The sequence below is a fragment of the Bidens hawaiensis genome, unplaced genomic scaffold (assembly GCF_021521415.1).
Source record: "Bidens hawaiensis isolate Kalapana, Puna unplaced genomic scaffold, B.hawaiensis_p1.1 tig00024805_1, whole genome shotgun sequence".
NCBI lineage: Eukaryota > Viridiplantae > Streptophyta > Magnoliopsida > Asterales > Asteraceae > Bidens > Bidens hawaiensis.
In genome coordinates, this window is record NW_027493918.1 from 232,470 (window position 1) to 248,285 (window position 15,816).

Sequence of the window (15,816 nt, forward strand, 5' to 3'; positions counted from 1 at the left end):
GATTTCTACCATGCATAAGTTCATAACAAGTTTTATTTAATCTTTTAACAGTTAGAACACGATTAAGGATATAACAGGCTGTGGCAACAGCTTCAGCCCAGAACACCACGGGAAGTTTAGCATCTGCCAGCATGGTTCTGGCTCCTTCGATTAGCGTTCTATTCTTCCTCTCAGCTACCCCATTTTGTTGCGGAGTATACGGGGCGCTGTATTGATGGTCTATCCCTTTCTGTAAGCAGAACAACTCCATCTGGTAGTTCTTGAACTCTGTACCATTATCACTCCTGATGTACTTAACCTTTCGCCCAACAATATTTTCAACCTTGGTAATCAAGTTAATTACCAACTGAACTGTCTCATCTTTTGCCTTCAGAAAGTATACCCAAGAGTATCGAGAGTAGTCGTCGGTTACAACCAAGCAGTATGACGTTCCACCTAGACTCTTTACATTCACGGGACCAAAGAGATCCATGTGAAGTAGGTCTAGGGTACTGACAATTGAGTTAACCTTCTTGGAGTGATGAGGTTTTATGTGTTGTTTTCCCTTCTTGCACGACAAGCATTGATCTTCAAAGTTAAAATTCTTTAAGGGAACACCAAGCACCAGCCCATTCTTGACAATGTAATTCATCTTGCGAAGATGTATATGTCCCATTCTTCGATGCCATAACTCAGACTCAGACTCAGTTGCCTTTGATAGAAGACATGATTCTTCTGTTGTCATCTCAGTTGACCTCATATCCATTACATACGTATTTTTTTCTCTTGGAGCTCTCATTACCACCCATGCCTCTGGTATCTTGAAACCAGGATAAAGGACGATTGCCTCGTTTTTAGTAAAATGCACCGTGTATTCTTTGTCACAAATCTGAGATACACTCAGCAAGTTATGCTTCAATTCCTCTACAAAATTCACCTTCTCTAACTTCATTTTTCCATTCGTCACAGTTCCAATACCACTGATTCTACCTCCACTCTCTCCAGCGAAACTAACCCTTCCTCCTTGAACAGATTTCCAGTCACGTAAAAAATTCTTGTTACCTGTCATGTGCCGGGAACAGCCACTATCAACAACCCACAGATTGTTTACAGCTCTGATCGACTGTTCCTGCACAATTAAAGAAAAAGATTAAAATCTGGGGACCCAAGACCTACTGGTCTTGGGTCGATTAAATATGTTGACCAACATCCAGTACTTTGGTTGCCCAAAGTTAGTTTGAGAATGATTTCTGTAAGTTCTGAAAGGAAACCTTCTCGAGGATTGACTATGAGGCCATCCAAACCTTAGTGAATTAACTGAGTTATAATTGTTGGTTTGGTTGTTAACTGGGAAAAACTGAGATCGATTTCTTTGAAATCTTGGATTAGACCAATGTCTGAAATTTGGTGTGTTCACATTCTTACCATTATTATAATTAATATTCATTTTATTCTCAGTTTTCGGATGCCTCATACCTCTAACTTTTCTCTGGTTTAGAGGACAATCAGCAATAAGGTGTCCTACTTGATTACATCTGAAACAACTTCTGTGTTCAACTCTTGTCTTAACAGTTGTTGTAGAGGTCGAGGTTGCGTTACTACCCGATTATCTAACATATGGTGGGACGAACGGGTTTAGGGAAGAATTCTTTTCATCAGGCTTATATTCCTCCCCACGTTTTAGTAACACTACCTCTTCTTTTATCTCACCCGATTCGGATGACTTGTCCGAATTCGATGAGACAGAGCTAGGAACAGAAATCTTAACATTAGAAATTGGCTTACTCGTTTCGCTCTTATCAACTTCAGGTTCTTTAGTCGAAATTTTGACTGGAACTGTCTGACTAATCTCAACATCAGTAGATTTCTGATTACTAGGATTATAGGTATAGTTATTGTTATACGGTGGTGGAACTTCAGAAAATCCAATCCCCCCTTTGTTAACTAGGGAACGTTGAACACTTATGATGTGATCAAGCATTTCTGAAGATTTTCTAAATTGTTCAATTTTTCTGTTTAGTTCCACCACTTTTACCTGGTAATCAGCTATCTGTTTATCTCTTTCAGCAATCAGTTTGGTTTTTTCTTCTAACACTTTATAACTAAGATCAATTACTTGTATTTTATCAGCTAGACTTACTTTAAGACTTCTGATATCCTTTTCACTAGCTTTTATTTTTACCGAGTAACTGTTTTCTCTAGTTTTAGTGTAGTGATGATCTTCTTTTAACGTTTTAAATTGTGCATCCAAACTAATAAACTGATCAGTTACTGTTTTCAATTGTTCAGACAGATTTTCACATTGTATACAATGAGGTTCAGAACTTACCTCAGAGAGCTGATCGTTCACTTTTGCCATATATGCTTGATTTTCTCCCGTCTTCCTCTCACTACCTCCCGTTTCGATGTTTACCAAGTTAGCCTGTTCGAACACTTCCTCAACTTGTATATTCCAGTTGTATCCATCATTCTGTCTAGATACCATAGCCCTATTCTCACTACCTCCCCCATTCTGTTGTGCCGGCCTGTTCTGACTTCGTTCGACTCTCTCATTTGTACATTCCTTAGCAAAGTGACCATTCTGTTGACAGTTGTAACATCGAACCTTTGATTTATCAAACCCTGGTCTTTCTCCAACGAACTTTCTACCCGTTTTCTTCATGAATCTCTTTACCCTTCTTACTATCATAGCCATCTGCCACTGCAGATCCATCTCCTCCAAATCATCAGCATCGATCTGATCATAGTCTTCATCCAAAGTTGAAGGGTCGACTATTTTACCTTTGAAGTAGTTCTCATAAGATGCAATGAAGGATGCATAAAGAGAAAACTGTTGTTCAGCTGTTTTAACACTCATGGGCATCTGTGAGTAGTTGTAGCTCGGAACATTTGACGAGAAATTTCCTGTTGTGGCTTGAGGTTTTGAAGAATTACTACCTCCAGCTACGAAACATACGTCACCATCCATATTGAGAGTCACATGACCATCACGAGTTGAGTTTGAGTTTGATTCTCCCTTTGAGTAGTAGGCAGAGTATTCTGATTTTGAACTTGAACTTGGAGTGACTTTCGCACCATACATTCCCGGATCCTGAACCTGATCAGTTGGTGTCTCCTTCCGAACCATGTTAAGTTCAAAATTTCGTTACTTATTGACTGCTGTTTCCAAATCAATATTGGCAAAGTCTTTATCCTCTCTCATCAAAACCGTGTACATTTCCCATTTCGGTGGAAGAGCATTAAGGAGTTTCTCTACTATCTCTTCTTCCTTGTATTCAATGGAGTAATTACTAAGTTCGGTCATCAAGTGATAATATCTGGTGATGATATCATCAAGTGATTCATTTTTCAAATACTTGAATACAGAGAATTGGGTTTTTAGTAGCTTTGTCTTGGAGGTACGTATCCCCACATTACCTTCATAACGATTTTCTAGTGCTTCCCATAGCTCTCTAGCAGTTTTGTACTTCTTGAAAGTATGAAGAATCTCTTGTGGAAGAGCCATGGTTATTGCTGCATGAGCTTTACTCTCTGCCTCATACATTTTCTTTTCCTCCTCTTCCATCTTACTGTACTTCTTAATTTGATCACGACCTTCAAACAAGGATGTTGGTGGAATGTATCCATCTTGAATGCAAACCCACATCTTAGCGTCTTGATACTTCATGTACTGTTCAAACCGATCTTTCCATGCAACGAAATCGGCACCCTTAAGCATTTTTGGAGCTTTAGTAGCTGAACCGGCTTCAACCTCCATTTTTACCAGTTCTGTAATGTTTATTGAAGTCATAGTTGAAAGAAACATGACTCGAAATAACAAGAAAGTATTTAATATTTAAACAGTGAACAGAGAGCGAAGTTGTGACAACTTCGCTTATTAACTTCGCCTGATCCTAACTTCGCTTAAAGCTACTCAACTTCGCTTATACTCAACTTCGCTTGACAACTTAACTTCGCTTAAACCTCCTAACTTCGTTGCTTACAACTTCGCTTGCTCTTAACTTCGCCTTCTCTATAACTTCCCTACAAACAGTGACGACAACTTAGCCTGATGAACACAAGGTTTTTGCAGGTTTTAATTGGACGTATTGCGAGGTATGCGAGGGCGTAATGGGTTATATTTAATGGTGGGAGATGGGTAAGACACAAAAAGTAGGTATTTCAACGTAAACTCATTCCGCGAATAGTCAAACAGAACGATCTTAACACCCGTGTGATAATCCCGAATCACACAATCACGAGCAAATGCTCTGATACCAATTGTATGTTCCCAGCCGGATCTACACAGGAGTATCTCGTAACACGAGGGTGCGAAATCCCCACGTAATATGATACGAGTGTAAGATATATATTACGTTGAGACGATACACAAACACACGTTACAATACTAATAAACACGTTGTATTGCAACACTTCAACACGTGATCTCACAAATCACAAAAACACGTTCTAAAAAACTTATTCTAAACAAGCCGAAGTTAGGCATATATAGGCCTCGACAACTTCGCCTAACAGACTAGGCGAAGTTGTCTTAACTTCGCTTGTCTACAAGTTCGCTTACATCAGGCGAACTTGTGTGACACCATATCTAAAACCAAAACAACCAATCTAACACGATTACAGACACATACAAAATACTAGATACTGAACTACTGACATTATGCACCAACAGGACCATTCAAGATACTTGATAAATCGGACCAGTTTTTTACCGGCTAGAGTTACCCGATGAAATGAAAGGCATACATGATGTATTTCATGTATCCAATCTACGCAAGTGTTTAGCCAACGAAAATTTTGTCGTGCCATTAAAAGATGTTAAAATCAACGAGAAACTTAAGTTTGTAGAACAACCGATTCAAATAGAAGATAGTATGATCAAGTTTCTCAAGTACAAACGACTCAAGCTCGTAAAAGTCAAATGGGATTCAAGACGAGGACATGAGTATACGTGGGAGCTCGAGTCAGAAATGAAGAAGAAGTATCCCTATCTATTCCAATAAATCTCGAGGATGAGATTGTTTAAAAGGTGGGGAGGATGTAACACCGCGTCTTTAACCCTATAAAATTCTTGCTAAAATAATTAACTTATAAAGAATAGGGACCAAAATTGAATATTCTGAAAACTTCACCCATCGCGATACGTGACGGGGCAAACATAAGCTCATCGCGTAGTGCGATGGCTTTGCACACAGACCCAGAAATGGGCGGCATAGCAATATGCTACGTCCCAACTATAAACGGTCATCGCGTATTGCGATGACCATACTGAGTCACTGGAAACGTGTCCAACCATGTGTCAACACGTGGCACAATATGACAGGCCACGTGTCATAAGCAGATAAGGCGGCGACGAATTGTGGCGTCGTGATACGCGACGGGGTAAAGAAAACCCATCGCGTATCGCGATGGGTGGCAGATTCTGCCTATAAATAGAGGGTTACGAGATTGAGCCTCATTCATCCAATTACACCTTCACTTTCACACACATACGCATAGGGAAACGTGCCCTATTGCCGCAGCAAGCCGACGTACCTTTATCTCGAAGTTCGTGCAAGAATAGAAGTTATAATCAAGTAACAATCACATAAGCGAGTAGATCAAGATCCTGCCTTTTTATTATTATCATTCTAAGTATCCGATCTAAGGTAGGAGTTATGTTTAAGTTATTTGAATTATAGCTTAAACAATCAATCGAAGCTATGGCCTTTAACCTTGAAAATATTTTGTAAACATTCACATTCATAAACTAGTTTTCATAAACGTTACTTCGTAGCAAAGTAATGTTAAACAAAGATATATTTTGACTGGCATGTAGTAACTGTAAGGGTGATATCGCTAGTAGTAAGTTTCTTGCCTAAGGAAAAGTAATTCGTACAAATCCCAATCAATCGAGGGACCTGTTTACTTACCTGGATAAACTTACCAACGTGTTATAACCTATTAATCCAAATCATGCTACATCAAAGGTCACATAAAAACTAAGTGTTTTCATTCACAATCAAAGATAAACGATTTCAAGGTTAAGCTTAGCAATCATAGCTTAATCAAAACACCATTCAGGTATTTATAGAAACCTATTTATGTATAGGTTAAATATCATTCTCAATCATACACATTCAAGGTTTTCCAACACCGATGGTACAGGTGAATACGTTAACCTTTTCAATCAATCAAAACATATTTATACTTGACAAAGATGAACGGGTGTTTGTCTTAACGAGTCAGTCAATGATTTCATGAGATTATGTGTTCTCTAAAACATTATAAAACAAAGTAGAGAATAAAATCGACTAAGACCGAATATGCATGTGTCTGGATCCAAACATAACTGTTAAGCCTAATCAGTCAAAGGCTAGGTAGCCGCAGGCTAAACGCTCATGAATAGTTCTCCGTTCAGGGCTTCGTGGCTTGGAGAATACCGTTATGTGTGTAGGGCAGTGGTACATATACTAGAGTAGAAAAGCTTCCGCTGAGATTGTTGATAAAACTATATTTGTATTGTAGTGTCATTCAAATGTTTTATAGAGTCATACGTGTTCACCAGCATATAGCTGACGTATTTTTCCAACCCATTGTAGGTTATTAAGCTTAAGTAGCATTAGCAAGGATTGGAGTCTTAATGAAGATAGAAGCGCGTACGAGATGGCTCCGTTTTTGATAATTAAAATCCTTGTAATATGAAACATATATTTAGTAAACTAATACTTGGGTATTTAATTCCGGAGTAAAATTTCAATGTAAATTAATATTATATTCAAATCTAACGTCTTCTGCTAAAATTTACCCATAACTCTGATATATTTACAAAACATGTACCAACTTGTGGTCACACGCCTAGGCCCTAAGTTGGGGTGTGACATTCTTGATCTTAGATGGTAACCGTCATATAATTGAACTACTTGTTTAGAATTTCTCTTCTTGTCACCTATATATTATAAAAAGTTCAAAAATCAACCCAAAATGATTAAAACTCTCCGATTACATTAAAATGAAGATTCATTATTAGAAACTTTTGTTTCAACGGATTGATACTTGGTTCTTACCAATACTATCCTACATATACGATAGGTACACTTGCCTATTTTGTGTGTGTTTAAGTTTTAGTAGAACTCACTTTTATAAATTTAAAACACGATCTTGCGAAAGCTAAAATCTTCCATCCTTTACATTTTACAACACACCGCACGCAAACATCAAAGTTTTTGGTGCCGTTGCTCGGGACACCGTGTGTTTCTAAGAACGATCCAAGTTTTAATTTAATCATTGTTTATAATTGTACAAAGTTTTATATTTTATTTTAACTTTTATTTTCTACTATATTATATTAAATCTATAAGGCTAGCCTAACTTTTACTTTAGCTTAATTAACTTATACCTTAGTTTTGTTTAAAAATAGCTTCGCCAAACTTTCAGCTTAACTTAAGGCTAACCTTTAGTTTAATTTAACTAGTTTAAATTTGATTTAACCCCATTTATGTCCTCTGCATTCGGACCTGAGCTTGTTTCTCCAATTTCTGAACCGGAACGACTCTTTCATCGACGAGCACGTAAACGGACTACAGGTACCGCCGAAGCAATCAAAGACGAGTCAGTAGACGCCACGACATCAGGAGAAAATCAAACCGAAGAAATTATGGAAGCACAAAACAATGAACCAAACATGAGCCAGTAAGCCAACTCTCGAAGGCTACGACACTGTAGTGGCTCCACCCGATATCACCGAACATTTCGAAATAAAATCTAGCACCATTCACATGGTGGAAAATTCAGTTCAATTTCATGGTCTCCTCGACGAAGACCCTCTTTCTCATATATCTCAATTCTTACGAACCTGCGAAAACTTTAAAATCCAACACTGTTCAGAAGATCAAATCAAACTCAAACTCTTTCCTTTCTATCTAAGGGGTCAAGCCTTAGAATGGATAGAATCCCTTCCATCTGGTTACATCACCATTTTGGACCAGATGGTTGAACAGTTTCTCCTCAAATACTTTCCGCTCGATAAAACTGCCAAATACCGAGCCAGCATTACCGGATTTCGGACCAATGACGACGAGTCGTTACACGTAGCATGGGAGAGATACATAAGTCTTCTTAGAAGATGCCCACACCATGGACTGAGCGTATGGTTGCAAGTACAAACTTTCTTTGACGCACAATCCAGTCAAAACAAACAGGCCATCGACCAAGTCGCCGGTGGAGACCTGAGATCCAAATTGCCTAAAGAAGCATTTGAAATCATGGAGAGGGCAGCAAAGAAGAGTTTCGCTTATAACCCACCAAGATCTACACCAACACATAAGGGATTGCACCACGTCTATTCCAACACTCTTGTCACCGTACAACTTGAAGCCCTTTCTAAGAAATTCGAACAACTTCAAGCCGAACTATCGAAAACCAAGATCACCTGTGACACCTGTGGAGGAACTCATAAGTCATTATGGCCATGAAAAAAGTTGACCCCATCGCCCGTCAAAACAACGCTTTCAGCAACAACTATAATCCAGGATAGAGGAATCACCCGAATTTCAGTGTGAAAGACAGAGGTAACACTCAAACCCTAGCGGATTCGATAAGAGACCGATGAATCAATTCTTTCAGCCTAAACCTCAATTCCAAGAACAAAGTTCCAGTAGCCATCAGAATCCGAGTTACTCAAAAATTGAAGAAATGTTGATCAAAATCATGACCAAAACTAATGAAGTTGAAAAGAAGGCCGACTCAAGAGCTGTTGATATCAGCGGAGTATTGTTGAAACATGAAGCTGACCTTAAAAGTCAACAAGCATCACTACAGAATCTAGAAACTCAGATCGGAAAAATTGCCCGACAACTACCCGAAAGACCACCTGGCACCCTTCCAAGTAACACAATCACAAATCCAAATTCAACAGCTAACGTTGTTACACTAAGAAGTGGCACGACCACTGTTGCCTCACCAACTTCAGAACTAGTCCGAACCTATGTTCTACCTATTCCATACCCTGGACGGCTGAAGCAGGAGAGATTGGAAGCTCAATATCGGAAGTTTTTAGAACTCTTTAAACAACTCCACATCAACATCACTTTCATCGAAGCCATTGCTCAAATGCCAAAATATGCTAAGTTTCTCAAGGAAGTGCTGACAAACAAGAGGAAGCTGGAGGAGATATCACATGTCATCCTGAGTGAAGAATGTTCAGTAGTCCTCCAAAACAAGCTGCCACCGAAAATGACCGATCTAGGGAGCTTTAATATCCCTTGTCTATAGGAAATTTGTCTGTTAGCAATGCTCTGGCCAACTTAGGAGCTAGTATTAACTTAATGCCTTATGCGGTTTTTGCAAAACTAGGGATAGGAGAACCAAAGCCCACCCACATGAGCATTCTGTTAGATAACTGGCGAGGCATTGTTTAAAACATGCTTGTCAAAATTGACAAGTTTGTTTTCCTAGTAGATTTTTTAATTCTAGATATGGAGGAAGACAGAAGTGTACCTGTGATTTTAGGAAGACCCTTCTTAGCCACTGCAAAGACTATTATTTATATTTGCACCGGTAAACTCACTCTCAGGGTCAATGACGAGGCAATCACTTTTGACATAGGAAATTTATGCAATATCCGCAGCATCACGATGACACATTATATTGTTTCGACATCATCGATTCTTTAGTGAGTTGCTATATGCGAGATTCCTCCATCACTAAACCGATCGAAACACAAATCTTAACTGATCATCACTAAACTCACTTTTGAACACGATAATCTCAGTACTAGCAATAACAATCAAGAAGTATCAGAAGTAGTATGTGAGATTACTGAATGCAATGAAAAATAAAAAACATCAATCGAAGAACCACCAACCTAAGAATTAAAAGAACTGCCAAACCATCTCGAATACGCTTTTCTAGAAAAAAGACTCTCAACTCCTTGTAATTATTTATTCTCACCTTTCTAAAGAAGAGAAAGACGAACTTCTTAAGGTTCTTAAAAACCATAAAAAGGCCATCACATTGAAGATCATGGATATCAAAGGAATCAGTCATTCCTTTTGTACTCACAAATCCTCATGGAAGAAGAATACAAACCCGTGGTCCAACATCAAAGACGTCTCAATCCCAACATGCTAGATGTGGTGAAGAAGGAAGTAATCAAACTCCTTGATGTTGGATTAATATACCCAATCTCAGATTCACTGTGACAATCGTCAATTTCAGGTAACTCCGTTAACTCAACTCCGTCAATTTAAATGTAAGATCACTGAATCTATAACGCACACCTCATTACATTTAAACTAGGGTTTAAATGACGCTTAACACTTACTACATGTGTAGTCTTTCGGGAATTGCACCGAAACGCAAACGAGTTGACGCAAACGATTGGTGAATAAACGAAAAACGTCAAAACAATAATTATGTGATAATTATGTGTTAGACTTATGTGTTATGTGATAACATTGTATAAACGTTAACTCAATGTGTTAGAACTAGTTATTTAAGCTAGAAAAGTAATATTTGGAAGTTGAGGGACTAAAGTGTAACATGTTATTATAAATAATAACATAAACCTAAAACCCTAACACTCTTTCTCTCCCTCCCAAACCCGACGGCAGCCTCTAGACCCCCCCCCCCCCTTGCGATCGACCCTCATACACACACATACAAGCAATCTTTCAAGCTTTTGATTGAAGATTAAGGTGCTAGGAAGGTATAAACGACTATCCTATGCATCCTCTATGCTTAATTTCGATTTTAATGGGTTAATTATAAACCCTAGGTCCGATTTTTATATGTGGTTATGTTCATGTGTCTTGTTTTGATTTAAAGATGTATTGATTGTTGAATTGATAGCTAGAATTGATATTATTACATGATAATTGGTTGTGTCTTTGATTTTGAGATCAAATAAAAACCCTAACCATGTATGTATGGTGTAATTGATATGCATGGATAGTGGTTATAGTGTCTAGAATGTTATATGAATGATTTGTGGTCCATAGATAGTTAATATGTTGAGTTTGGATGCAAACAGTTTCTGGACAGATTGTGTTGTTGATGTTCAATTGACTGTAACGGGGTGTAAATGTGAAAATTGGTTGAGATAATTGATACTAATGTAAACTAGGTTGAGTCTAGTTTCTAAAGAATATAAATTTGTAATTTTTGGACGTGCAAAAGTTAACCTTTATGATTTTACAAAAATGTTGTGCAAAGCTGAGTTGTTAGACCTGCTGTTAGGTTGTTTTGTAAATATTATATCTCATGAACTACGAGACCAATTGGGTTGGTTCCACTTCTGGAAGTTGGCTTGTTGAGTTAGGAACCTAACCCAAGTGGTCTTGCATTTGTTGGATTTTTCATTTAACGGGAATTGCAAATAACTTTCTGTTGCGCATAAATTTGACTGTTATGAGTTTGCTGTGGTAAATTGATCATTATGAGAAATATATATGGAATAAAAATACAAATAAATATGTTCTGGAACCTAACACATATATGCTTTTGTGATAATTTTTGGTAAATTAATTGAGATGCTATGATCAGTGGAATAGACTAGTTTTACAAGTAGGATTCTGTCGTTAAGAAACTAGTTGCTGAATTTTGTAAAAGTTGCATGAAACATGGTAATTGCTAATTAATTGTTGTGTTTTGACCAAATTGCCCTTGCGGGGAATAATTGCTAGTTAATTGTTATGTGTTGACCAAATTGCCCTCACGGGGAGTAATTGCTAGTGATGTACATTATTAATACATGACACGTAAATAGTTGCTCACACATGTAATGTATCACAAATGTACTTGTTAAAGTCACACACGATTCACAAACGAAACACGAAACACATTGTGTGCATAGGTATTATGTGCCGGGTCTAGAGACTCGATAATAGTTCCGACACTTAGAAAAATCTCTTTGTTGTTTTAGAACGCTAGAGAGAGTTTTTCTGTGACGCGCATCCTTTGGTGATTTATTTTGGGAATTCTTCGCAAACAGTGAGTTCACTTACCCCTCTAAACTATTTTCAAACGCTTTTCACTTGGGGAGATAACATACTCCGAAAACGCATTTAAGATTTTGTTAATATAAATTATATATCACTTGTAAATACTAAGTGGCAAACGCAATAAAAGTCCTTCATTCACATCGAACCGTTTAATATTGGATAATAGCGAGTCATTGTTGAGTAGTACTACTGGGTTTGACAAACCCCACCCAACGCTAAACTCGACTGGAGGTCGAGTGGGTGTAATCTTGGCTAAACACATACCACGGTTGGGATAGACCTGGTGGCAAGACAAATGATAAACAGTCAGCTTCGGTGTCGAACACTTAGTAATACTTGTTTTATAGGCTAGCTACCTATAGATATATAATTGACATAACACTATCTGGTAACGCAAAACGCTAAACGCTGAACGCAAAACGCTAAACGCAAAACGCTGAACGCAAACGTAACGCTTTATTGATATAAGCTTGTGAACTCACCAACCCCGTGTTGACACTTTTAGTATGTTATTCTCAGGTAGCCGAGGCGGGCGCGCGGTATAGGATCATGCATTGCTTGAAAACGCTTTTGTTATGCAAACTATTTTAAAACTGTTATCATTGGGTTTAAGTCGTCCTGCGTGATGCAACATTTGTTTTATGGTTTTTACGCTTCCGCATTTAAATACTCATAAACGTTTTCATGGTTTTGAAACTTTGTTTTATGGTTTAATTATAACTAATGAATCCGATCCTGTTAGTTCACACCCTCTGACGGTAAAACTCCGTTAGTGGATTTTGAGGGTGTGACATTCACCTTGGGTTAGTCCATTTCAAGTAGTACCCAAGAAGGGAGGAATGACAATTGTAATGAACGAGACGGACGAGCTAATCCCTATGAGGACCATAACAGGCTGGCGAGTTTGCATTGACTACAGTAAGCTTAATGACGCCATAAGAAAAGATCATTTTCCTTTTCCTTTTATCGACCAAATGCTTGAACGTTTATTTGGAAAAATGTTCTACTGTTTTCTTGATGGATTCTCCAGATATTTTCAAATTCCCATTTCTCCTAAAGACCAGGAGAAAACCACCTTTACATGTCCGTATGGAACCTTCGCCTACCGAAGAATGCCATTTGGACTATGTAATGCTCCGGCCACCTTTCAACGTTGCATGGTGGCCATCTTTCATGAAATGATCTAACACTCTGTGGAAGTTTTAATGGACGACTTCTCAGTCTTTGGAGACTCCTTCGATCACTGTTTGAAAAACCTAGACAAAATGTTAGCTAGGTGTGAAGAAGTAAATTTTTTACTTAACTGGGAAAAATGCCACTTTATGGTTAAAGAAGGCAATGTTCTCGGTCATAAGATATCTCAATAAGGACTAGAAGTTGATAGGGCAAAAATCGAAACCATATCCAAACTTCCGCCACCAACTTCGGTCAAAGCCATTAGAAGTTTTCTAGGTCATGCAGGATTCTATCGTCGTTTCATAAAATACTTCTCCAAAATTGCTAGACCTATGACCAAACTTCTAGAGAAAGATGCACCATTCGTCTTCTCTGAAGAATGTGTTGAATCATTCAACACATTAAAAGACAAACTTGTCAACGCACCAATCATGACTACACCCGATTGGACTCTCCATTCGAAATCATGTGCGATGCCACGCAAAGAGAAACATTTTAACCCAATTTACTATGCTAGTAAAACTCTTAATGATGCACAAAAAATTACACCACGACAGAAAAAGAGTTATTAGCAGTAGTTTTTGCCTTTGAAAAATTTAGGTCTTATCTAGTTCTTTCCAAAACCTTAGTTTACACCGAACATGCCGCATTCGATACCTCAACAAGCAAGACGCAAATCCCAGACTTATTCGATGGATCTTACTACTCTAAGAGTTCGACATATAAGTCAAGGATAAGAAAGGAGCAGAGAATTTGGCCGCATACCATCTTTCACGCTTAGAATGCCCAGCTTCAGAAGAACATCAAGAGGAGATCATCAATGATAATTTTCCACATGAAGTTCTCATGCATATCCAAGCAGTCATGCAAGAGGAGGATGAAAGTCCTTAGTTTGCCGATTTCACAAACTATTTAGTCTGTAGAATCCTAAGGAAAGGACTAACTCATCTACAGCGGAAGAAATTCTTCTCCGACCTCAAGTTCTATTTTCTGGGAAGATCCATACTTGTTTAGGATATGAGCCGATCAGGTTGTTCGTAGGTGTGTATCAGGAAATGAAGCTTTAGATATCCTCAAACACTGCCATGAAGGACCAACTGGTGGACACCACAGTACCGCCACTACGGTCAGGAAAGTGTTTCATGCAGGATTTTTCTGGCCTACCATATATAAAGACACACATGCTTTGATCCAAGCATGCGATGCTTGTCAAAAAGCCGGAAACATCTCAGCCAACAATGATATGGCGCAAAAGGGCATTCAAATATGTGAAGTCTTTGATGTATGGGGAATAGATTTCATGGGCCCATTTCCTAACTCATTCCGGAATAAGTAGATCCTTGTAGCAGTCGACTACGTGTCTAAATCAATTGAAGCACAAGCTATTCCCACAAATGATGCTCGAGTAGTTGTATGTTTTTTGAAAAAGTTATTTTCACGCTTCGGTACTCCGAAAGCCCTAATTAGCGACAGAGGTACTCACTTATGTAACACACTAATGGACAAAGTCTTAGCAATGAATCACAAAAATTGGGCGGAAAAGTTAGATGACGCTTTGTGGGCCCTTAGGACAGCCTACAAAACCCCCCATAGGAACAACACCCTTTAAACTCGTTTATGGGAAAGCATGTCATCTACCCGTAGAACTAAAACACAAAGCTTATTGGGCTCTCAGAGCAATGAATTTTGATCTAAAGTCCACCGGTAAAACCGCGAAGATCATATTCACGAGCTATAGGAACTAATAACACTGACCTATGAAAACTCCTGGTCTTACAAATAAAAGACTAAACGTTTACACGACGCACCTTTGAAAAGAAACAAAAAGTTTCAAATTGGCGATCGAGTGTTGCTATACAACACGTGTCTACGTCTTTTCCTAGGAAAACTGAAATCTCGCTGGACAGGTCCATACGTAGTCGAATCAGTTTTTGACTATGGGACAGTTGAGATCTCAAGTTCTAATGGCCACAAGTTCAAAGTCAATGGACATTGGTTAAAACCATACATCAATGGCCCATTCGAAGAAGTTTCGGAGGTAGTAATCCTCCGCCCAAACCAATAAAGATACCAAAAGAAAGGTCTGGCCAAGACCTTCGTTAAACTAGGCCTTGTAAACATGTTCCGTTGTTTTCCTTAAAAAAACAGTTTAAGTGTCTGAAACACGAGGGCGTGCTCCTAGAAGCACGGTCCCGTGCCACAAAGTGCGGGCCGGAATCTTCGCTGCAAAAATCTCAGTCAGACTGGGTTGTAACAGAATTGTCAGACCAAAAACACGGGGCCGTGCCTGACAACTGGTTGACTATACAAGGCACCCTTTGCCAATGAATTTCTTGCACCAACCCAAATACAAACACTCTCACAACATGCCTACTGAGATGAACGAAGAACCGAGCTTTTGATGAAGTTGCAAGAACTTGTTCCCATTCCTCTCCAACCGAGAAACAAAACCCGACACTTTTTCAAAACCGAGCTTTTGATGAAGTTGCAAGAACTTGTTCCCATTCCTCGCCAACCGAGGAACAAAACCTGACACTTTTTCAAAACCGAGGTTTTGATGAAGTTGCAAGAACTTGTTAAAGAACTCACCGAAATGAATCTCCTTGCGGAGATGAGTCTCATTCAACTCACCAAATCGGTAGAGAGTATGAAAATGGAGCTTCGAGACATCAACGAACAA